The sequence below is a fragment of the Rhinoderma darwinii genome, unplaced genomic scaffold (assembly GCF_050947455.1).
Source record: "Rhinoderma darwinii isolate aRhiDar2 unplaced genomic scaffold, aRhiDar2.hap1 Scaffold_474, whole genome shotgun sequence".
In the NCBI taxonomy this organism is placed as follows: Eukaryota; Metazoa; Chordata; class Amphibia; order Anura; family Rhinodermatidae; genus Rhinoderma; species Rhinoderma darwinii.
In genome coordinates this window covers 45,560-71,443 of record NW_027464020.1, presented here as the reverse complement: position 1 = coordinate 71,443, position 25,884 = coordinate 45,560, and the positions used below count along the sequence as shown (strand labels likewise).

The following is a 25,884-nucleotide window of genomic DNA, read 5'->3' as shown; positions in this document are numbered from 1 at the left end:
ATGGGGTCTCTGAGAGGGTTCATACACATATTCACAAATAGATACAGAGTAACTATACTAGAAGTCCTGCCACCCATACCCCTATAATCCTGCAGCTAAACGCTGTGGACCCCAGGGTGACGGGCAGCATGGATAGGTCCGCTTTCTGCCGCCCGCTTTTATTACTTGTAGTAATGACAACCGTTAGGTGAGCAGTGTCTCCCCTGACTGCTAGCAAAGTTTGGGGCTAAGTGTGGAATACTTGGCACAAGTGCCCAGCGCTGTTACACTAAGTAGTAGAGAAGGCTCCTGAACCCTGTACCTTTCCTTCACCACGGCATTACCATGTACAGTATTATATAATATAACCCCTCAGCGGTTACACAACTTGAAATCAGTGGCTATTAAATGCATAGGCCTAATGGGCAACCATCTTTTAACTTATCAGAGTGCTTTTCCCATATGACTTTCTCACATAAATCATGGGTGGACATACCATATGTGAGACCCGGGCAGCTGCATCGGTGTCCAGCGGGTAAGGGGGTCCACTATCACCCTAAAAGTAGCTAGTAGCATCCTACTGTCAGATTGCATGTAAAGCATTGAGACAATGAATTTCATAGCTCACAATTACTGGAGGATGGAGAGACATAAGGGGATACTCTATGATATGGGAGATGATATATGGTTGGAGAGCTAAGGCTCATATACTGTTCTTTTACAGGGGCCCTCTGGTGTCTATGTATACCCCTGTTTGGTGCAATATGTTCCAGGTACGTTGCAGGTAAGTTGCCCTCCTATCTTGAGCTGCTGTCAGCTCAATACATTTACAAATCAGAAAACTAGAGGAGACATCTGGAATAGAGATGAGCGAACCGGGACAACCGAACCCGGTTTTGGTCCGAACATCGTGAAAAGTTCGGTTCGCAGCGAATCCGAACTTCACCGGGTTCGGCCGAACCCGTTTTGACCGAACCCGACTACATTTTGGCGCCTGCCACATGTTAGATCTAAAATGGAGGATTTCAAAATATCACCTGAGATCAGGCTACCCCATAATGCCTTGCAAACGGCTCTACCAGCCAATCGGGAGGCAGCATAGGGGCAGGCTCAAGCCTGCAATAAAAGTCTATGCACGGAGCTCAGCGGCCATTTTAGAGACAGGAGCTGTAGGGATAGCATCTCTGTGCAGTTAGGGAAAGCTTTAGGAATCTAAAAGTCAGGAATCCAGCAATCGAAGTGGCTCATCCACTACAGCGGGAGTCTACTCTACTCTCAACAATCAACATCCAAATTGCAATACAAATTCTCCATTTGCCATTTGCCATTCTTCATTGCCATTTGCCAAGCCAGTGTGTGAATAAGCTTTTATAAGGGGCTCATCCCCGTTGCATGGGTTAACATCCACTTGCAATACAGGCAGCCTTTGTAGTACTACAACGTCCAGCATTCCCTGAGTGCACAGTGGCTGATAGAAATTCTCATTCATTGCCATTTGCCAAACCAGTGTGTGATTAAGCTTTTATAAGGGGCTCATCCAACTTGCATTACAGGCAGCCTTTGTAGTACTACAACGCCCAGCATTCCCCGACTGACTGGCACCTTATGTGTCACTGATTTTCCACCAGTCCGTATAACAATTTAAAAGGGCCTCATTTCTGTCTAAGGGTTTAATTCAACGTGCTAATTAAGTACAGCCAGTGCCTTTGGTGCTATTATACAAGTCACAGCATACACTGACTGCCACCTATTCACAGTCACTCATTTTCAGCCCGTCCAAATAATATTTTATAAGGGCCTCATTCCTCTAGTAGGGGAAGGGGTTTTGATTCAACTTGCTGCACTCCAGCAGTGAAATGTCTGGTAAAAAAAAGGTTGTGAAAGGACGGGGTAGAGGAAAACACACCCATGCCATGTCCTCTTCCAGTCCAAATGTTGGATCTGTTGGTGCCAGACCCAGTACCAGCATTTTTGGCACAAGACATGTGCCCAGTTCTACTAGTAGCAGCAGCCATGTGCCTGCTGGTAGTAGTAGCAGTATCAGCAAGCCAGACTTGTCCATCTCCTCCGGTGGGCGGGTTATTTTAGACAATACGGCCATTGTGGACTGGTTTTTCTGTACCTTCCCGAAGGACGAAAACATGGCACAGTGCCGTATCTGCAAGCAGAAAGTAAGGCGTGGGCAGGGCAGCAATGTAGGAACTACCGCTCTACGTAAACACATGGAGCGGCATCACAAGGCCATGTGGGACAATCGACATGCCCCACCATCATGTACATCTAATGAAGACCCCTCTGCCACTGCTGCTTCTGCTTCTGCTCCAAGTCCCTGTCATCTAAGTAGTAGCCAGGCCTTATCCACCATCTCGTTGTCATCATCATCACTGTCATCTAGTGCTCCTCCTACGTCCCGTCAGTTATCCATTACGGAATCGTTGTCCAATAAGCAACAATATATACCCAGTCATCCACTTGTCGTGCAGCTTAATTCACACCTGGCTAAGTTGTTGGTGGTGCAGTCGCTGCCGTACCACCTGGTCGACTCTGCCGGCTTCAAGCAATTGATGGCGTGCACTCAGCCTAGGTGGCGAATACCTAGCCGCCATTACTTCTCCAAAACAGCAGTCCCTGCCTTGCACAAGCACAAGCACGTGGAGGAAAAGGTGGGCCAGTCCTTGCAATTATCCATGTGCAGCAGGGTACATGCCACCGTCGACACGTGGAGCAGCAACTATGGGCAGGGACAGTACATGTCTTTCACGGCCCACTGGGTCAATATTTTGCAGTCCGATGCACCACCGCAGCAATGCTAGGCATTACCACCTCCACGCTTGTATCTTTCTGGTTCAACTCCGGACACCAGACGCCTACCATCCTCCTCCTCCATCCTCCTCCTCCTACTCCTCCTCCTCCTCCTTGCCCTCCTCAATGGAGGTCTTCCCATCCCCGACAGGACACAGCGTATCTTCCACTCCTCCTCCCTCCTCTTTTCATAGGTGCAAGGTGAAGCGCCACAACGCTGTGTTACACCTGCTGAGCCTGGGTGAGAAAAGCCACACAGGGCAGGAGCTGCTGCTGTGCATCAAGGAGGAAATCGCACGCTGGCTGTCTCCTCTGAAACTCACACTGGGCAATGTTAACGGGAAGAACGTTGTGGCTGCACTGCATCTAGGTCACCTGACACACGCTCCTTGCATGGCACATGTGATCAATCTGGTCATAACACGCTTCTTAAAGTCATATGTTGGTTTGAAGGGTGTGCTGGCCATGTCCAGGAGGGTTTGCGTTCGCTTTAGACGTTCGTAAGCATTTAAGCACACCCTCCTGGACTTGCAGCGTCAAAACTATCTCCCAGAACACAGCCTGATTTGCGACGTTCCAACACGCTGGAATTCCACCCTGCACATGTTGGACCGTCTGTACGAACAGCGGAAAGCCGTGAATGATTTCCTGATGCAGCAGACGGGCAGCGTTTGGAGCCAGTGTAATTTCGAGCTCAGGCACTGGCAGCTGGTTAGAGATGCATGTGGCGTTTTGAGGCCCTTTGAAGAGGCCACACGATTTGTGAGCCGTGACGCTAGTGGAATGCACGATGTTATGCCGCTGATATTCATTATGGAGCAAACGCTCACAGCGATGATTCAGCAAAGGATGGAAGAAGGATCACATCTGGCTATGGATGTTGAGGAGGAGGAGGAGGATGAGGATGAGGAAACAGGACCTGAAGAGGAGCTGCATTTGGAGATGGAATCACAGGAAGGGATAGGGGACGAGGCAGCCGCGCAACATGACAGTGATGATGACGAGTCTGACGACGACCTTGATGATGTACAACCATGGCAGTATGGGGCGGAAATGGAACCAACTGGGCCCTCTGAAACGCTGGCCAGGATGGCGAACTGTATGCTTCGTTACTTGCGCGCTGACTGTCGTATTATTAGCATGAAGCAGAGATGAGTGCTGGATAGCCACACTTTTAGACCCTCGGTATAAAGCCAGAATGGGGGAGTTTTTTGCGCCTTCCGAGAGGGAGGCAAAATTGGCCTATTATCGAGAGAAGCTATGCAGCCAGCTTGTCACGGCTTTCAAACGGCAAACACCTGCTGCAAGCATGTCTGACCGGGGGGCCACTCTCCGCTTCCCACTGTCTCATCGTTCCACTGCCTCTGGCAGAGCTACCTCTGCAATAGGCGGCAGCAGGGGCAGCAGCAGCAGCAGCCAATTCAGTTTGGAATATATGATGACAAAATTTTTACATCCAATACCCCAACCTGACACACATCGTAGTCACCAAAGGGATGTTCACCATCACCAGCACCTAAACAACCAGGTTCACTCGTACCTGGACTGTGCCCTTTCTCCGTCAGAAATCCTGATCCCAGACCCCATGGACTTCTGGGTCAGCAGATTGGATCATTGGCAAGAACTGGCCCAGTTTGCCATGGGTGTACTGTCTTGTCCACCCTCCAGTGTAGCGTCAGAGAGGGTATTCAGCGCGGCAGGGGGCTTCGTCACCGCTAAGCGAACAAGATTGTCCGCCAACAGCTTGGAAAATCTCACGTTTCTGAAAATGAATCAAGCGTGGATCGGTTAGGATTTTAAAACCCCTGTGCCTGATGCCACTGATTAGATCTGACATTGCTGCTGCAGCTGCCGCCTGCTACTGCCGCCTGCTACTACGGGATTCTGTCCTGTCCACTCTTTTTTTAATGTGCCGCTGTTGGTGCTGCTACTACTTCTACCACCAATCCACCCCCAGTGCCGTCTGCTACAAGCAGGCCTGCCCCACCAGAGGGCTTTGTCCTGTGACTGTCCAGTGTCTTTTAATGTGCTGCTACTACTACTACCACCACCCTTGCTGTCCATTGGCTACCTCTACTACCACCAATACACCTCCACTGCCGTCTGCTACAAGCAGGCCTGCCCCACCACAGGGCTTTGTCCTGTGACTGTCCAGTGTCTTTTAATGTGCTGCTACTACTACTACCACCACCCTTGCTGTCCGTTGGCTACTTCTACTACCACCAATCCACCCCCAGTGCCGTCTGCTAAAAGCAGGCCTGCCCCACCACAGGGCTTTGTCCTGTGACTGTCCAGTGTCTTTTAATGTGCTGCTACTACTACTACTACTACTACCACCACCCGTGCTGTCCGTTGACTACCTCTACTATCACCAATCCACCCCCAGTGCCGTCTGCTACAAGCAGGCCTGCCCCACCACAGGGCTTTGTCCTGTGACTGTCCAGTCTCTTTTAATGTGCTGCTGCTACTACTACTACTACCACCCTTGCTGTCCATTGGCTACCTCTACTACCACCAATACACCTCCACTGCCGTCTGCTACAAGCAGGTCTGGAGGGCTAGTCAAAAGCCATTGCTTGTTGCTTTTACATCCATGTATGGATGAACCCCGGCAGGCATATGCCAATAAAAAGGGTACATTTTTGGAGGGCTTGTCAAAAGCCATTGCTTGTTGCTTTTACATTACATCCATGTATGGATGAACCCTGGCAGGCATCTGCCAATAAAAAGGGTAAATTTTTGGAGGGCTTGTGAAAAGCCATTGCTTGTTGCTTTTACATCCATGTATCTGTACGGATGAACCCCGGCAGGCATCTGCCAATAAAAAGGGTAAAGTTTTTGGAGGGCTTGTCAAAAGCCATTGCTTCTTCTTTTACCACCTTATATGTATGAACCCTGGCAGGCATCTGCCGCCAAAAATGGTTAATTTTTGTACCTGTTTTAACAATGCATTAAGCATACAGCATGCACAAGTGCAGTGATTTCTGTTAGTTATCACCGTGTCCCATCCGTTTTCCTATAGCCATACATGTTGGCGTAACTTTGACACTAACTTTGCCTTAAAGACAGCTCAAAACTACTTGGATACACTCATGGGTGACCTAAAGTGTTATATATACATGGCTTCTAGGGCTTTTAAACGGTGTTATACACGATTTTTAGGGGCTTTCTTGAATTACAGGTTCGGTCAGAACTAGTTCGGTCCGAATCAAACCTTTTCATGAAATTCGGCAAACCAGCCGAACCGAACTTTTCATAAGGTCGCTCATCTCTAATCTGGAATGATGCTAAGTGTAGAGATTGACCGGCGGGTACTGTATATAGTAACTAATCATAGACGTATCTCATCATTTGCTGCATGACTTGTGGCTGCTCTATATGTGGCGATATCCTGACCCCTTCCACTGCTTTCTGCTTGAGTCTTATAAATATAAAAACATTCTGCCAGCATCCATTGTCACCCATGTCTGCAGATAATGTCTGGATAATGTAACTTACTCAACTCCTTGTCTATGGCATTGCAGTGGTACGGCCGCCTCCAGTTTTGATTTAAAAGAGTAGGCCTAAATTAGGGCTACCGAACTTTCACCAATGGCGCTGTAAGATCAAAGGCACCAATGTGTCCTCTGCAAGTAGTTGCAGCAGCCGCCGGCATCCTGACTCTCACGCTACTTCTCCCCAAGCGCTTGCGAATGCTTGTACCAGGTCTTGATAAGTTGCAAATGTTCTTGGCAAGGAGCCCCTGCCTTAAATCTCGCTACGCTACTCCACCCCTAATCCCCTCAACCAATGGCCTTTGCATCTATCTTCAGGCCAAATACCATTCCCTGTAGACTACTCGGCACTCCCAGACATGTGGACAGCTCCATTTAGACAAAAAAAAAAAAAACATTACCTACACTATCCCTATCCCTGCCAACTATCTAAGACTCCCCAATACTACCCCTCTCTTCGTGGGGGCCACATGGCCCTCCTTGTGATTTCTTATGGGCATTTTGCCCGTTCAAGACTTTTTCAGCGCAGAGAACTACTAGCGGGTACTGTATATAGTAAGTAATGATAAACATACCGCATATAGATGAAATATTGCTTCAGAGAGTCCCCCTGGCAGCAGGCAGCCAATCTTAAGTATTTCTGGAACAAAAAGTTTAAATTGTAAATATATTATGACGTGCGCTTAGTATGGTTCATCATATCAACAAATATATGTTCAGCCTATTGACAACATTGGGGTATTTGTCCCCACAGTCTTGTCATGTGTCTCTATAGGAACATTCTGGATGACATTAGATTATAGAATTTTTATAGGTTGTTTGCTATAATACTTACATATATACAGTGGATCTTCTAGCATGTCGGCTGTCACTGGTGCCACATATTCAGATGTTATAAATGTCTGTAAAATACATAATGGGTTTAATGCACATACATAAAATAACCCCATATCTATAATGAATAATAATATATTTACTTTCACACATTTCATTTTCTATCACAGGGCGAGTCCAATGCCCCTCTGCCACACAAATAACACCAGCAGTATAATGGCACATAATAGTTGGAGGACCCTGGTATAGATTTTGTATCAGGGACCAGGAGCTTATAGTTATTCTCCTATATAAACCTATCCTTAATGGAATACATCTAATTTGTCTATTGTGGAGTCTTTTGGACTGGAGTCGAGAGAGTAGAACATGGGGTATTAGGTTTCTAGATTTAGATACCAGAGAAAATATTCCTAAAAGGGTTTTTCTGACAGTTCTACAAACCTCAGTATATATATGGCTAACAATAACGAATAGTCACTACTCATCTTCTATATTCCTGTGGCTCCTGCGCTGGTGGTTCTGTTGTCTTTGGTTACTAGACCACAGTGGTCATGTCAGTGTGGACGGCATGTTACTGCTGCAGTTATTATGTTACATCCAGGGCCGACCTTAGGTTTATTGATGTCCTGTGCAGTATCTTCTATGGGCCCCCTCCCACTTATGTTGTACCATGTTGTACCCAAATAATTTAATCATATAGTGCCCAAATAACAATTATAACAACTAGGGATTGCATCTTTTTGTGTTTTTGTAGATTTGAGTACAAAGTGTTGGATCAGGAGTACAAGCTGTGGGTGCTCTGTGTATCTATGGTGGTGGTGCCCCCTTCAGTATTGACCAGTAATGCGCCCTGTGTGATCGTTTAGAGATGCAGGAAATAAAATACACTGACCTTGGACTCTCCTACTGAATACATCCGGCTGAATGTAGAACAATATGTGCTTATTCTTTGACTTGCCCTCCTGGGACGTGTGGTTGTCATCGACTCTTATGAGGAATTAATGCTAGGAGTAAGAGGGACAATGTATTAGTACAAATCCCAATCAAAGGAAACATTTTTATCTAGAGCAGAGACCTGACCCCAACTAGTGGCGGATTACCAAAGGTGTGAATGGGGTGACTGCCCGGGGCCCAGGGCTTTGGGCTGGCCCACAGTGATGGGGCCCCATATGCCCCTGAAATTGGACAAACCGTGACGGCACATGGAGCCATTGTGTTCCTGCCCTGCCGTATGATTTCGTAGGCCATGGCCTAGTTCAGGCTTGTAGCCTACGAGGCACTGGGAGTATGCTGATTACGTAAGCGGCCCAGCGCGATTAAGTCACTAAATTACATCGTATGCGCCAGGCCACTGATTTCATAGGAAGCAGAATGTCTGACCAGGTTCTTTGTCTATTAGGTGAGTATCATTTGTTATTTTTGTGGCACAAAGGGGGCGCTATTAATGGGGGCATAAAAATACTTAGTGGAGGCTTACAAAAGGGGGCTTCCTTACAGTGGAGGCATACAAAAGAGGCATTCCTACCCAGGGCATAAAAAAGTATCATTCTAACTGTGAAGGGTATTGATGGATACTGCAGATAGTAACTAATGATAGACGCACCTTGTATAGATGAGATATTGCTTCGGAGAGTCCCCCTGGCAGCAGGTAGCCGATCTTAAGGTGTTCTGGAAAAAAGGATAATTGTGTAGTTTCAAATCTTCAGACAGACTGACGTGTGCTCAGTATAGACCACCCAACAATGAAGGAAATGTACATTAGGGCTCATGTACACAGCAATTTCATGTGGACGGACCTGTATGGGGGCGCACAGACTGCAGTACTGGTAATGTAGACACTCTGTGTGCGCTGTGTGCTCCCCCATAAGCCAACGGTGTATTAGGAAATTACCTAAATAACAAGTCCCTTATATATTTCTAGTATCATAATATCTTCTTTATGGAGCATTTCTATAATAATACAGAGTTGCAGTAAAATACATCTGTAACACTTGTGGATTTTGCTGCGCAGGAAATCTGCAGCGTGTGAATTCAGCTTTAAGGAGTACAATATAGTACTCAAATAATGCAATCATACAGTGCCCAAATAACACCGCCAGACAGATATTGTCTGCCACACTGTAATGTAATCCATTATCAAGGGAATGTATCCGCATCCTGAGCAGTGCCCTTTCCTTAGGTTTTTGCACCAACTGAGGGATTAGGTGTGCAGGCCCTGGGTGCTCAAGACATCAATGCCAGCAGTGCCCCATTCAGTAGTGACAGGTAATGCACCCAGTGTAACCGCACAGGTCGCACACCCCTAAGGCCGGCCCTGGTTGACAGGTCTGTAACATTAGGGAATTTGTTCCCACAGTCTTGTCATGTGTCTCTATAGGAACATTCTGGATGACATCACATTATAGAATTTCTATAGGTTGCTATTTGCTAAAATACTTACATATATACAGTGGATCTTCTAGCATGTCGGCTGTCACTGGTGCCACATATTCAGATGTTATAAATGTCTGTAAAATACATAATGGGTTTAATACATATACATAAAATAACCCCATATCTAAAACTAATAATAATATATTTACTTTCACATATTTCATTTTCTATCACAGGGCGAGTCAGACATTGAACACATTTTGTAATGTTAGTGTAAACCCAGGGAACATAACTATAGGGGTGAAGAGGTTGCAACCAGTCACACACAGGCCCTGGTGTCCATGACATGCATAAGGGGGTCGCAATCTGGGCAAATCTGCAGTGCCCCCATCTCCTAGAGGAATCCTGATTGCACTTTTGACCCCCTTGACTGCCCTCGACCACCAGGTAATGTAAAAATAATCCCTTTACTGCCTTAAACCACCGAATTTACACTGAACCCTTTCACATTTTTAGACCACCAGATAAATAAATAAAAAACAATATAAAAAGATGACGTAGTGGGTGCGCGTCTACTTTGCTTGTTGCCCAGGAGCCCATTTTCCATAAAACCAGTCTCTTCTGTCTGTGGGAGTGTAGATTATATATGGTATATGATAGTTGGCAGGACCTGATATAGATTTGGCATCAAGGCCCAGGAGCTTAAAGTTATATCTCTAAATAAACCAGAACTTAAAGGGAAACTATAGAGAAATGTGGAGTTTCTGATTCTCTTTTTCTTTTGTGGTGTCTCTGGACACATATAATGTGGATACATGTAATGAATATACTGGGCATGCACCAAGTTTGCTGACAAAAATAAGTTTAGGTGGCAGCTTAGTCTGGATCCATAGTTGACCTCATCGGATTTCCAGGTTCTTGGTCTTTTTCTAATATATTACAGGTTTGTAGCTTGTCAGTAATAAGAAGTCACTATATTTTGTGAGGGGCATTTTTTTCTATTCTTCCATCTACCACCCTCTGTATTGAAGCGGGGAAATATTAGGCAGAACAACCTTGTTTTCTGAGGGACAATGTGAGATAAATTAAACTGGGTTCCTGGATTTCAGTACCAGAGAAAATATCCATTATTGTTATAAACCATCCAGCCAGTAAATATGTGATACAACGTGTGTGCAGAGATACAAGAAATATTCGGGACTTACCTTGGACTCTCCTACTTTATATGCTGGGCATTAGTTGGGCGCTCTCTATATTCTTTGAGCAGCCCGCCTACACCTGGACCTGAGACCATGATAGAGTTCCTCACTGTGCGGTTCCTCTTTTATTACTCCTGGAAATGTAAGAAGAAATTGACAACTGCGTGCTGCTATTTCCTTTTGTCATTGGCCATGGTCTGATACTATACAATCAGTGCTGATAGTTTCAGAATTTTTAGGGACATGGCCTATAATTGTTGTATGATAAAAATGCATAGAAAAACTGCGATAATTTGTGCCAAAACGCAAAGTGAAACATGGTCAATTCACGGTTTTTGCTTTCATTTTCACAAAAAAATGTAATTAATGGTAACGGGTGAACACGGCTTAAGGAGTTTTTCAGGTCACAGATACTGATGTAGGTGACAACTTATCAGAGTGAAAATTCCTTGTATTATCTTTTAATGAAAATAGTCAAGCACGGGCGCACATGCATAGAGATACACCTTATATGGGCCCGGGTTTGTCCTATCCTCTTTGCGGCTAGGTGGTGACAACCTACGCAGGACTCCTCTCTCCAGAGAAACTACATTGTTAGGAACCAAGGCGGTGGGGAACTGGCCACCACAAAGGTCATGGGAAGGAAATGGAGACGTAAACAAACATCACGCCCTTCTGTCCTCAGTAGCTAAATTTGGGCACCATAATTGAGGGTCCTGCTTGATCTTTGGTTTGTGTCCCCTATGTTCTATGTATAGCTCTGTATCCATGAGTAGGATTATGTTTGGTGAACACCTTGGTGTCAAAAGACTAAGGGTATTTGTGATAACTATGACTGCCTCCAAGTGCCAGGTATCTATCTGCTTATATGACATGAAGGAGTCCCATCTGTTTTCTGACCAGATAATTTGGGATGTTTATGAGTAATATTCATGAAAAGGAAAATTAAAGGAAAGATAGATCAATACCTGAGTGTTGTATTCAGGATACTGGGCCGGCAGCAGCACTTCTGGGACAAATCGAGGGATCTGTTGAGAATAAAATACAAAGGTGAGATACTTGGTTTCCCCTTTAGACTCTGATAACTATCGCTGCCTCCAAGTGTTAGAAGTTACCATTCTGCCTAAATCACATGAAGGAGTGGAATCAGCCATATGTAAAAGTGTGAACTGTTGTTGGGGAGTTATGGGGAGTCGCTACTTTCACCATCGCATATTCACTGAATGAGTTCATGAATAAAGCTTAAAATGCAGGTTCAGTTTTATACTCAAATATTTTATCTTTTGGATAAGTTTGTGAGGACCTGGACCATAGATTAGATAGATTAGATAGATTAGATAGAATAGATAGAATAGATAGAATATAACCAGGCTGGTTTATCCGGTTTACAGAATCAGATATTCTATTAGTAAGATGTTTGTTTAATTAAACAGAATGAAGCAATGAAATACACATAATAAGTAATATGAATGAAAAAATAAATCTGACCTGTTCACTGTATTCAAGGCACTTCCCAGGAAGTTGTGGCTCTGGGTCTTGTGCCATGACCTGTTGAGACAATATGGGAGAATATCATATAAAAGTCAATACCCACAAATTCAGTTTACATCTGTCTATAAGTATATTATTAGCATCTATTAGATCCATCTCAGTGAAAGTCTAACAGCAACATCTTCTATGAGTAAGCAAATGTAAACCTCCCTATGGAGGCTTATGCTACAGCTTCCTGGCCTTGAGGATACATCTACTACCATATACATACAGAGTTTATATTCACTGTAGCCTGAAATGTGCAATAACATACAATAATATCATTCTTCTTACTATAGCACTTTATATTAATCCTCTTATATTATTGTCTATAGAAAATACCTCAGCGGTATGCCCCATGGCAGAGTTATTTGGTGAAGGAGGTGGTGGTTGTGACCTCCTCATATATGCTCTGTAATCTGGCAAATGTGGGACATGAACATTGAAGGGGTTTTCCGGGACTTTAAGAAAAGGCTATCAATAACAGATCATTGAAAGTCCAACTCCCAACATCCCAAACAAAAAGCTGAATGAAGGGGCCCCTTTACTGCTTACCAGGCACAGTGCCGTACATTTTGTAATGGCTGTGCCTGGTACTGCAGCTCTCTAAGCTGCAATACTTAGCACAGCCACTATCAAATGCATGGAGCTTTGCCTGGTAAACAATAAAGAGAACATGGGGATGACCACCAGGGGGGTGTGGCCCCTTTACTCTGATTATGGGGGTGGCAGGAGTAAGATCCACGTCTGATATTGATGGACTATCCTAAGTATAGGCCATCAATATTAAGGTCATGGAAAACCCATTTAAAAGGTAAATAAGACCATTTTATACAAAGGACAGAACATACATATAAAATGATAGAGGATCTGACGTCTTTCCTGACATGTCTGTTTTAGAAAATACTTAATAATTCACATTTCCATTCACACATTACTGATAGCTGCAATTTTCAGGAAATAGTAAGTTGTAACTTTAATGGGGAAATATGAAACCTTGAAATCTGAATGTAAAATCCACATGTTCGGTTGTTACTTGCATTAATAGAAACATGTTACTGGATCTTGAACTGTTTGTCTAAAAAAAAATAACCCAACCCCCGACAAAATTCCTTCTACAATTATATATGTGGTGAGATGTTTGTGCGGTTAGAAATTGCTGCAGTAATGTCCAGTGTGAATCCGGCCTTATATGAGAATTTCTAGAGCCTATATATTTCAGTAACATGTATAATTAATAACACTGACATTATAGCTGATAAATGATAAAATGCTGCGTCTTACCTGTCAATCACAGTCATCACAGTCCTGGTCCAGATGTTATTGCCAGAAATGGTAGAAAAAGCCAAAAAAGTCATGAGCTGTAGGATACACTGATCAAATATCAAGTGCAAAGTGAGTGTAATCCAGCTGCACATAGAACCTAACGACTAGTACTGTCTATGACATCATCAGTGACATCATAAGTGGCTGCAGTATCTGTTACATCATCGATTATCTCCTACTACCTGGATAGACTGTCTGTGTATACACTGAATATAGGCATGTTACATGGGACTGCTGTTTTATAGACCTGGAAGAAAGATACATGTGTTATTATAGGGGCTACGACTATGAACATGTAATGTATGAAACGTGTAATCTGTTACTAGATGGATATAAACTGTTATACTTATAAAGGATATATTTGATTTAATTTCGTTTCAGTTCTGGATTATCTAATTTTTAATGCTCCATAAAGTTACCAAACTATTATCCGCACACCGAGAGTTTATTAGACACATGCACGGCCTGGTGAGCAGATAAACTTCTTGTTCGTTTGTGTGAAGTCATGTACAGATGTAGCAATCCTTAACGGCCTTTTACACCAGCCAACATCGTTGATCGGTGCTCATTTGCTCCTGTCACACAGAGCTATGTATGGGGACGAGCAGTCGTTACTCTGAACGCTCGTCCCCATACATTATTATCATGTCGGCAGTGTGTCTCCCTGTTTACACAGAGAGATGTGCTGCCGACAACGATAATATTTAACTTTTTTTAAACGATACGATCAGCATATGATCGAGCGTTTGCGCGTTCATCTGCTGATCGCTGTGCCCTGTTTACACAATTATAGGGAACGAGCGTACTATGAACGTTAGTCTGTCCGATAATCGGTCAGTGTAAAAGGGCTTTTATCCTGACTCTGATAACTTGCTGCGGCGTTGTAACTTAACACTTAAGCCATTAAAAACCAGTGAAAAAGTGAAATGTAAGTTTCTTGCCACTGTGTATTTAACACATTAAGTCAAGTTAAAGATCTCTACATCTGTACATAGAAAAAGGCCATACTTACAAATGTTTCACACACTTGCACCCCATTATTCATTTATTTCTATTGAGGCACTTTACTCATTACTGCCCCCTATTAAAATGATGGGGGTAGGGAAACGGACAAGTGAGCCCTAATCTACCCGCCACTCTGTCCCTGCCTACTTGCAACGACCCGCCCTAGGCGACGGGGTACAACTGGGCGGCGGTCCCTACGCTCAGTAAGTGCATGAGACAATCAGACAAGGGTACACAAAGCTAAGGGAAATGGGGCAGTTGCCCACGGCAACACCGTGAGCAACAAGAGTGGTGAACGAGCCGAGTCAAACCAGGAGTGAACGAGGTACCAAACGCAGAGCAGGAGAGTAGTCAGTAAGCCAGGGTCAGTATGGAGCAGGATCAAATAGTCAGAAGCTGTAGCTGAGCCAGGAAACCACACGAGAAGAATCACAAACAAAGGAGGAACAGGAAAGGCAGGTAAAAAATAGACAGAGGGCGGGAGCTAGCTCCGTCTGGCCAGGCTGCGATAGGCTCTCCCACTCCTAAGCCTGCCATCCTGAGTGGTGGAAGATGGAGTCAGTCTCAGAGGCATAGACTCAGGTGCAGACTGATTACCTATGGGCGTATACACAGAAGTTGTGCCTGGCAGATCCTTTACAGTACCACCCTTTTATGAGGGGCCACCGGACCCTTTCTAAGTGGACCTGGTTTATTGAGGAAACGAAGGTGGAACTTCCTGACCAATACCCCAGCGTGAACATCCCGGGCGGGTACCCAAGTCCTCTCCTCAGGCCCATATCCTCTCCAATGGACCAGGTACTGAAGGGAGCCTTGGACCATCTTGCTGTCCACAATCTTGGCCACCTCGAATTCCACCCCCTCAGGGGTGAGAACGGGAACAGGAGGTTTCCTCGAGGGAGCCAAGGACGGGGAGCAGCGTTTAAGGAGGGAGGCATGAAACACGTCGTGTATTCGAAAAGATGGGGGCAACTCCAGTCGGAAAAATACAGGATTGAGGACTTCAATGACCTTATACGGCCCAATAAACCGGGGAGCAAACTTCTTGGACGGGACCTTAAGGCGCAAGTTCCTAGACGATAACCACACCAGATCCCCGACCATAAACAAGGGGTTAGCAGACCGTCTTCTATAAGCCTGAGTTTTTTGTACGCTCTGGGACGCCTCTAGGTTCTTCTGAACCTGGGCCCAGACTGTGCACAGTTCCCGATGAACGACCTCTACCTCGGGATTGTTGGAACTACCAGGTGAAACGGAGGAGAACCGTGGATTAAACCCAAAATTACAGAAAAAGGGTGAGACCCCTGACGAGTTACTGACCCGGTTATTAAGGGAAAATTCGGCGAGGGGAATGAATGAGACCCAATCATATTGACAGTCAGAGACAAAACACCTTAAATATTGTTCTAGAGATTGATTAGTCCTCTCCGTTTGGCCATTAGTTTCAGGATGGAGGCAGAGGAGAAGGACAGATCAATCTCCAACTTTTTACAGAAGGCTCTCCAAAACAATGAAACAAATTGTACCCCTCTGTCCGAAACAATATTGACAGGGGCCCCATGGAGACGCAGGATGTGTTTGACAAATAAGGTAGCTAACGTCTTGGCATTGGGTAGTTTCTTGAGGGGCACAAAGTGGCACATCTTACTGAAGCGGTCTACTACAACCCACACCACCGACTTGCCTTGAGATAGAGGCAAATCGGTGAAAAAAATCCATGGAGATATGGGTCCAAGGTCTCTGGGGAATGGGCAAAGAACGTAGTAAGCCCGCTGGTCGGGACCTGGGAGTCTTGGACCTAGCACAAACCTCACAAGCGGCGACGTAAGCCTTAACGTCTTTAGGCAACCCAGGCCACCAATAGTTTCTGGCAATGAGGTGTTTGGTACCCAGGACGCCTGGATGACCCGATAGTGCGGAGTCATGATTCTCCCTAAGTACCCTTAGCCGGAATTGCAGGGGAACAAACAGCTTGTCCTCAGGAAGGTTCCCGGGAGCTGAAACTTGATCGGCCGAAATTTCAGAGACTAAATCAGAATCAATAGAAGAAATGATTATACCAGGAGTTAAAATACAAGAAGGATCCTCCTCCGAAGGAGGGCTGGCCATGAAGCTACGCGACAGAGCATCGGCCTTAATATTTTTAGACCCAGCCCTATAGGTAACCAAAAAGTTGAATCTGATAAAAAAAATAGCACCCATCGAGCGTTACCTGGTGCCTAGCCCCCTCCAGGAAGTGGCGCCACTCTTTAAATGCCCTTTTAATGGCTAATAGTTCGCGGCTGCCAATATCATAGTTACTCTCAGTGGGCGAAAACTTCCTGGAGAAGTAGGCACAGGGACGGAGATGGGTGAGGGACCTGGTACCCTGGTACAAGACAGCCCCCACTCCCACCTCGGATGCGTCAACTTCCACGATAAATGGCTCCATTTGGTTGGGCTGAACCAGCACCGGGGCCGAGATAAAGCACTTCTTAAGGACCTCAAAAGCCTGGATAGCCTCAGGAGGCCAGTGGAGGAGATCAGCACCTTTGCGAGTGAGGTCCGTAAGAGGCTTAGCGATGACCGAGAAGTTAGCAATAAATCTCCTGTAATAATTAGCGAACCCCAAGAAACACTAACGCCTTCAGGGAGGCAGGTTGGACCCATTCCGCCACAGCCTGGACCTTGGCGGGGTCCATGCGGAATTCATGAGGAGTGAGGATTTGTCCCAAATATAGTATCTCCTGTACCCCAAACACACATTTTTCGGTTTTCGCAAACAGTTTGTTTTCCCGAAGGACCTGGAGCACCTTCCTGACATGCTCAATGTGGGAGGACAAGTCCTTGGAAAACACCAGTATGTCATCAAGGTACACTACAAGAAACACCCCCAGGTAATCTCTTAAAATCTAATTTATGAAATTCTGGAAGACCACGGGAGCATTACACAACCCAAAGGGCATGACGAGGTATTCGAAATGACCTTCGGGCGTGTTAAACGCAGTCTTCCACTCATCCCCCTCTTTGATGCGGATAAGGTTATACGCCCCCCGTAGATCAAACTTAGAGAACCATTGGGCCCCCTGAACCTGATTAAAGAGATCAGGAATCAAAGGAAGGGGATGGTTCCTTACAGTGACCTTATTCAAGTTACGGTAGTCAATGCATGGCCTAAGACCACCATCCTTCTTCCCTACGAAGAAGTAGCCAGCACCTACCGGGGAAGTAGAGGGGCAAATGTAACCCTTGGCCCGGCATTCCTGGATATACTCTCTCATGGCTTCACGTTCGGGACAAGAAAGATTAAATATCCTACCATTAGGGAGCAGAGACCATTCTTCCTGCGGAACTCTCTACGTTGTCGGGGGGACACGGAGGCTCCGAGTTGCATAGGTACCTCCGAGTCTTCCGTGGAAGAGCGAAGCAACGGGACCTCGGGAGGCATCATGGGGGAGTCAGAGGGGAAAACACAAAAACGTTCAAGTTGTCGTTCCCTGATACGTCGGTCAAGTCGTACCGCTAAAGCCATAACCTGGTCTAGGGAGTCAGAAGAGGGATAGCTAACTAGCAGGTCTTTCGGGGCGTTCGACAGGCCCAACCTAAACTGGCACCTTAAGGCAGGGTCATTCCACCGAGAAGCTACGCACCACTTCCTAAAGTCAGCACAATACTCATCAACAGGTCTCTTACCCTGACGTAAGGTCACCAGCTCACTCTCAGCAAAGGCAGTCCTGTCAGTCTCGTCATAAATGAGTCCGAGAGCAGAAAAGAAACAATCAACGGAGGAAAGTTCCGGGGCATCAGGAGCCAAGGAGAAGGCCCACTCTTGGGGCCCTTCCTGGAGCCGGGACATAATTATACCCACCCGCTGGCTCTCAGAACCTGAGGAGTGGGGCTTTCAGCGAAAGTAGAGCCTACAACTCTCCCGAAAGGAAAGAAAAGTCCTCCGGTCCCCTGAGAACCGGTCAGGCAACTTGAGGTGGGGTTCAAGAGGTGAGGTGAGGGGCACTACCATGGTAGCGTCTGGCTGGTTGACCCTCTGAGCCATAGCCTGGACCTGTAGGGAGAGACCCTGCATTTGCTGAGCCAGGGTCTCAAGGGGGTCCATAGTAGTGTCAGGGACCAGGGTAGACTAGGTATAGGGCTTGTGATTATGTAATGATGGGGGTAGGGAAACGGACAAGTGAGCCCTAATCTACCCGCCACTCTGTCCCTGCCTACTTGCAACGACCCGCCCTAGGCGACGGGGTACAACTGGGCGGCGGTCCCTACGCTCAGTAAGTGCACGAGACAAACAGACAAGGGTACACAAAGCTAAGGGAAATGGGGCAGTTGCCCATGGCAACACCGTGAGCAACAAGAATGGTGAACGAGCCGAGTCAAACCAGGAGTGAACGAGGTACCAAACGCAGAGCAGGAGAGTAGCCAGTAAGCCAGGGTCAGTATGGAGCAGGATCAAATAGTCAGAAGCTGTAGCTGAGCCAGGAAACCACACAAGAAGAATCACAAGCAAAGGAGGAACAGGAAAGGCAGGTATAAATAGACAGAGGGCAGGAGCTAGCTCCGTCTGGCCAGGCTGCGATAGGCTCTCCCACTCCTAAGCCTGCCATCCTGAGTGGTGGAAGATGGAGTCAGTCTCAGAGGCATAGACTCAGGTGCAGACTGATTACCTATGGGCGTATACACAGAAGTTGTGCCTGGCAGATCCTTTACACCTATATTTCACTTATATTATTACACTTGCACATACACTATTCATTTATTATTTCTTACTACACATCCCATGCACCACACGCCACTCCCCTCAAGACTAGTGGGAGTGGCTATTATTATTTAAAGCACCTGCTCACCCCCCTTCATCAGCGTTTCTGACCTGGCTGTATCCATTTGTAAGTATGGCCTTTTTCGTTGTTTTATATATTTTGTATATATGTCCCCTTGTTTTTATCTGTTTTGTCTGTGCATCAGGAGCTTTTCGTTCCAGTTAGGGAGTTAGGGACTCGCAAGTCTGGGGATCCTTGTCGTGGATTGCGAGCTTGCGTCCTTTTTGCCAAAATTGATCACTAATACCCCAGGTATTTTTCATTATTACTTATATTTGCTTCTTTTGGACACAGCCGGGTCTTTGATGCTGGGAGAGCATGGTGTGTTGTTGTTTGGCATAGAAGCAGGGTAGCCCGCTCTATGAATTATCAAGGCGTCACAAATAGGCTTCTACATGGCAATACACGTTGTGCCTCATGACTTACACACTATCTCTCCATGTTTCACACACTTGCACCTCATTATTAATTTATTTTTATTGAGGCACTTTACTCATTACTGCCCCCTATATTTCACTTATATTATTACACTTGCACATACACCATTTATTATTCTTTACTACACAACCCATGCACCACACACCACTCCCCTCAAGACTAGTGGGAGTGGCTATTATTATTTAAAGCACCTGCTCACTCTCCTTCATTGGCCTTTCTGACCTGGCTGTGTCCATTTGTAAGTATGGCCTTTTTCGGTGTTTTTGTATATGTCCCCTTGTTTTTATCTGTTTTATCTGTACATAGAAGCTGACATATTGCAGAACAATTACATCAATAGTGTCACTTATATAAATTGGATCCCTGTGTAAAACTGTCACTTCTGCATTTAGAGGGGTTGTCTCTATTATTACAACCTTGTTTAGAAATTACGTATTCTTTTTATTCTGGACGCTACAGACACTGACCAATAGGCAACTATTTAGATAGACTAAGTGCCATTTATAATATTAGTATCGTCTTTTGGCCCCTCATATTCCAGCCCCCAGTGAGACTTTTACCTTTGCAACCCCTATTATTATGCCCTTGATGATTATACACCGTTCAGTCATAACATTAACCCCTTAAGCCTTCATTGGAATAACTGTACATCAGATTATCTTACATTATGCCATCATGACTTACAGTTACGTCATGGTGATTGTGCGGGCACATAAGGTATTTTTATATGAAGATGCCACCACAGATATCCTCTATTTTTATGGATACAAAATCTATTTACTATTGTTTTAACATTGATCTTTTTGTGCATTTATAACATTTGTAACAATAATATAAATGTAAATGGGTCTTAAAGGAGTATTCCCAGCTTACACATTAAGGGCATGATCAAAATCTTATCTTCAGGCGTATTTCAGAGCTAAAATGCTCGTATTGCGCTCCGGAATTAACTTGAAATACACCTGCAAACTGCTTCCCATTGTTTTCATAAGGAAAATACACTGTGTAGTTCATATGAGGTGTGTTTCTTCACTGCTGAATTAAAAACACCACGTAAAAAAATGGTTTGTAAAAAAGTGACATGTCCCTTTATTAAAAACACCTCAAAACAAGCTTCAAAAATACTTGGAATATCAGTTCTAAAAACCGCCTGGATTCAGAGTCTGGTTGTGTTCAGACAGCACCAGTATCTTTGGGTGCTCGAAATAGGGTCCCAAACCAGATATAGGTCAAGAAATGTATTCTGCACACCTTGATTGCGTTCAACAAAATTTTTTTTAAATTTATTTCTCAGGGTAAATGCCAGAGGATATACGTGCAACGTCAACGTTTCGGTCGTGAGACCTTCGTCGGGCACTGAGGAAACATATACATGTAATTTATAGCATATCATATGAGTTTGGAAAATTACCATATAACACATAACAGGACATGTCATTCATAGACTGAATATAACATTGAATATAACATTGTATATACAAGCTAGGTCAATATTTGCAAAATTAGAAAATAAAGTTAAAAACAAGAGTATAGGAAGATACAGTTACAGACATCTTTGGAACAGTCGCCATATCAAAGGGAATGGTAGTAATAGTACATGTGTATATAGGCTAGGGCTAGTATTAGTACATTTGTCAACATCCAGTATTCCCTGCTCCATGTGGATGAGTGGGGGTGCCCCTTGTACACGGTGATCTATGCAGAGGTTAAGGAATCAATGTAAAGTTAAATGTAAAGTTTAAGCTGAACTCAAATTGGCAAGAGTAGAGGTGCATAGTAAAGAGCACAGCACTACGTTGTAGTTAACAGGTAGGTTATAACACTTATAAGTGGTGATCCCAGAATGCATTACACAAATGAAATACATGAATAAAATACATGCAACTCGAAGAGTGGGAAGCCATGAGTACAAGGTGCATCAAAGGATGTGGGCACCTTTGTAGAAAATGATCTGTACATACCTGAGCCGTACTGGGGACTGAATCAGTGTTAGTATAGCGATTGTAGTAGCGCAGCTTACAATTGAATATGGCGGCTTACCGCTCTTCAGGGCGCTAGTAATCCCTAGTTACTTCCAGTCTTATGTATGCTGCTTGGAGGACGTACGTGATAGGTTGGAACGCATCGGCCAAGATGGACGTGCGTTCCACCGTGGAGTGCATGTGAGGCGTGGAACGCATGTGCATGCTGTGAAAGTGATTAGAATATGTTTAAAAGATAACATTTTGCATGGACTCCATTTTGTATGGTAGGCATCCATTTTGGATCGTTGGAATCCATCTTTTGGCCTGAAGGAGCCATCTTGAGATTAATAAGTAAAAAGTAAATGTCAGCAGATGTCCTGAAGCAATTCTATGTTATGTGTTCTTGAATTGAATGTTTTATTACTCTTGTAAGGAGCAGATCAAATAGCCTTGGCCTGAAATGTGTGTCTTCCCATGGGACAAGGTTCAGGCCATGTGGGGCTTGGAGGGTGAAGAATTATTATAATGCATTGAAATATTCTCATTGGCTGAATCAGAGTCATTATCATATTGTAGATGATTGGCTGAAACCAAAGCCTACACCTTTCCTGTCATTATACTTATATACTTGTTTGGATCAATAAAGATCAGAGAAGGATTTTGAGCATACAAGCATGGTCTCTTGTGTCATCTTTTCTCTCAGATATATATATCTATTACCTATGATTTGGAAACGGGATAAATCACTGGAGGGCGGGTATCGGTTGACATACCCATTACAAATTTCAGTCTAATATATTTTGGCCCATGATTGCGTTAACACATGCGCAGACCATTCATGGAGTCTTTGAAGTCGAGGTAATTACTGCCGCGCAGTGGGGGGACGCTGTGTCCTGGTAGACACAATAAAGTAAGAACACGGTGTATGAACTTGTAAGAGATCATATGTAGATCAAATTGAAACCGTTATGCTAAGGAAATGAGGAAATAGTTGTAATCAGCTACTTAACAGCGCCATCTTATGTATGTGTCAGGTAGTGGACGAAATGAAATCATGTGGATAGTAAAGATAATGACAGAATATGAGCTAGTTGGCTCTGGTACGCCCTATAGTAAAAAAGGATACCGTGTCAATAGAGGTGGTTCGCTGGTCGTGAGAGGAGTACCCCTTGTAGTACATATAGGCTCAGAAGGATTCATCGGGTCTGAGATTAAAAGAAGATGCAGATTATGATAATGTCAATTTCGGAATAACTGTACAGCATATTTACACTTGGATATACAACATAAAAATACAGTTGAGGTGTATCACCATAGTCTTCTAGGTAGTAAGTGGCCTAACGTCAGAATCCTGGTACTGTTTAAAGGAAACTGCTGATTTCATACTCCCTATTTAGACCCCTAGGTTCCAGTGTCTGGAGTTTATGCATCCAGTATGCCTCCCTGCGTTTAAGTTGATTTATCCTATCACCCCCTCTTCTTGGTGCTGGAACATGTTCGATGACTTGGAACATTAACTGAGATATGTTGTGTTTGTGTTGGGCAAAATGTGCGGGAATGGGAAGTAATGTTTTGCCGCACCGTATATTAGATTTGTGCTGACTAATTATTTATTTAATCCACTGGGTGGTTTCGCCTATATATGCCAGCCCACAGGGACATTTGATCATATAGACCACGTAATTGGTGTTGCAATCAAAATGGTCTCGAATCGGGATGCTCTGACCAGATAAGGGATGATGAATTTTATCTCCCTTAATGATATGCGAGCATTGAAGACAGCATCTACATGGAAAGGTGCCCATCTTTGGTGTATTCAGGAACATCTAGATGTTTTTTTGGATGATCCAATGTCTGCCCTGACAATTTTATCTCTGAGGTTTTTTTTTTTTTTTGAACAGGGTAGGAAGGGGGATTTGAATTCCGTGACTTGCGGGTAGGCCTCCTTCAATAAGGGCCAGTGCTTCCTGATGATATGATGAATCTTATATGCACATGGGTGGTAAACGTGCACAAAGGGGATACGTTTAGGTTTTACCTGGGTACGAGGGGAGCTGGGTAATTGGGCTGACTCTAAGACTCTTTTAGGGTAACCTCTTTCTAGGAACTGCGTTGTCATGTTCTCAGTCCTCTCTTTGCGTAGTGATGGATTGTCCACAATACGGTTAACACGTGTGTATTGTGATCTAGGTAGCGAGTTTCTGGTTACTAGTGGATGGCAGCTAGAATAGTGTAGAAGGCCATTTTTGTCTGTATCTTTGGTGTAGAGATCAGTGCTGAGTTGGCCATGTACATCTTTTCCGACTGTTGTGTCAAGAAAATTTATTTTTGATCTGTCAAGAAGAGGCTGGACGCAGCACGGAGGGCTTCAGAGGGAAGCCTCCATGACGGACATAGGAGGGAAAGGGTTAAATAGTTAGAGAAGGAGAAAGTATAAGGAGGAGTTGGGGAAGGGGAAGGGAGGAGTTAGGGGACGTTATCTGTTCTTCCCGCTGTTTTCGGCATTGAGCGGGCGGCAGCTGTGTTTCACGGTCCGGGGTGGTTGGAGGAGACCGTGGCAGCGCTGTCCAGGATGCCGGATGCTGGCTCGTCTCCACGCAAGGCCCAGCACTCAGGGTCTAGTGCTGGTGCTATGGTGGCGGGGGGGGGGGGGAGTCGGCACCCAGTGCTCCTGCTCGGATGAAGCAGAGAGTGTCGTCGGGAGTGGCGGTGGCTCAGGCAGGGTCTCCCCGCCGCTCCCGGCGGTCTCGCCCACCGGAACGACTCAGTCCTGAGGTGGTCCCGTGGGCACGACATCGCAGGGGGAGCCCTTCTAAGGACGCTGCAGGCCAGGCAGCTGGGAAGGCCGCCTCCTCCCAGGCCCTGCGTCCTGGCAGGAATCCCCAGCCGCGACGAGGTCCGGCGGTCCACAGGGGGTCGCTGGCCGGGCTCCCTGTCACCCCACTTCCTTCTGACGCTGTATCCAGGGAGCAGTCCACGTCCGCCCTGCATGGTGATGTTCCGGCCAGGGGGCTGGCTTCCTCGAGACCTTCAGGGAGGACGCCTAGATCATCAGCGGCGACGAGACAACAGGTCCGGTCGGAAGTCTGGGTCCCTGCGGTCGGGCGGCAGCTTGCCGGCCCATCTGTCAGCATGACGGTATCCCCGTGTCGGAGATGTCGGTGGGATGGCCAGTCGTCAGCGAGAGGAGACCTGGAGGATGGCGAGTTGGACGATTTTCAGCGCGGTCAGGATTTTCCGGCTGGCGGGAACACAGCGCCTGGGCAGCCTGGTGAGTGCGTAACTGCTTCTTTGCCGTATCCAGCGATTTTTATGTCGGGGGAGGGGGAGGGGCAGCGAGCGCGGTATCGGCTGTCGGTAGTGGCGTTGCCGGGCGCGACAGTGACTGCTTATCGGATTTAGTGGGTTGCTTGCGGGAGTTAGTCGGGCGCTTAGATAGGGCCGCGGCGCCTGTAGTTCCGGCGAGTTCTCCGGCGGTAGTCTGGGAAGGTCCTCATGAGGTTGGCGTGTTACAGTCGCGTCTCATGGTTGGGGAAGTGTTGGCGGCGTCTAGGGAGGCGGTCGCGATGTCTGTTCAAACCGAGGCGCAAAAAGATGGGGATAGAATTCAGCTTGATGACCATGCTCGTGGCGAGGTTTATGTATGCTTTGAGGGTCCTTTAGGGGCACATCTAAAACAGGAGGTTCACGATCGGATTTGGAAAGATGAGTACGTGGAAATTTTTTCTCTTCTGCCGCTTGCAAAATTCAATTTGGATAAGGGCAAGCGGGATGAGAGTAAGAAGGAGGAAGAGGAACGTCGGCGGTATAGGCTTATCCCGCAGAAGTTCGTCAATTGGTCGCAAGCTTTTGCCATTTTGGCCAGCGTGATAGGAGAGAAGGCGCCTGAAAATTGCTCGGCGTTAATTTGATATTTCGATGCCATCGGAGAGGCTCATAGGGTATATGGGGGTCAGGCGTGGTTGCGGTACGATGAGCAATTTCGCCAGCGAAAGGCGGTTCGGCCGGCGATTCGGTGGGACCAGAAGGATATTGCGGTTAGGTTGAGGGTGACGGCTCCGGTTAAGCAGTCCTTTCCCGGGAGCGTTGGCCATGGAGGTCAGTCCAGCCAGGCCGGGCAAGGTTCAGGGTCAAA

The 25,884-nt window shown here is 45.7% G+C and overlaps 1 long non-coding RNA gene across 6 annotated transcripts in view; it reads right to left on the bottom strand.

The window, feature by feature from the left end:
* Positions 1-21,828, bottom strand: part of LOC142719274 (uncharacterized) — a 56,734-nt gene extending 34,906 nt beyond the window's left edge. For 2 of the 6 annotated variants that reach the window (XR_012872714.1, XR_012872718.1), the window contains exons 1-11: positions 21,747-21,813; positions 21,037-21,141; positions 13,496-13,784; positions 12,170-12,229; positions 11,650-11,709; positions 10,688-10,815; positions 9,550-9,616; positions 8,713-8,777; positions 8,002-8,113; positions 7,111-7,177; positions 6,851-6,915 (exon numbers count right to left, since the gene is read on the bottom strand). This is a non-coding gene — a long non-coding RNA (uncharacterized LOC142719274). Of the gene's footprint in view, positions 1-6,850; positions 6,916-7,110; positions 7,178-8,001; positions 8,114-8,712; positions 8,778-9,549; positions 9,617-10,687; positions 10,816-11,649; positions 11,710-12,169; positions 12,230-13,495; positions 13,785-21,036; positions 21,142-21,746 lie in introns of all 6 variants that reach the window. The other 4 variants (XR_012872717.1, XR_012872713.1, XR_012872715.1 and 1 more) reach the window with 4 other exon arrangements.
* Positions 21,829-25,884: the final 4,056 nt, after the last annotated feature.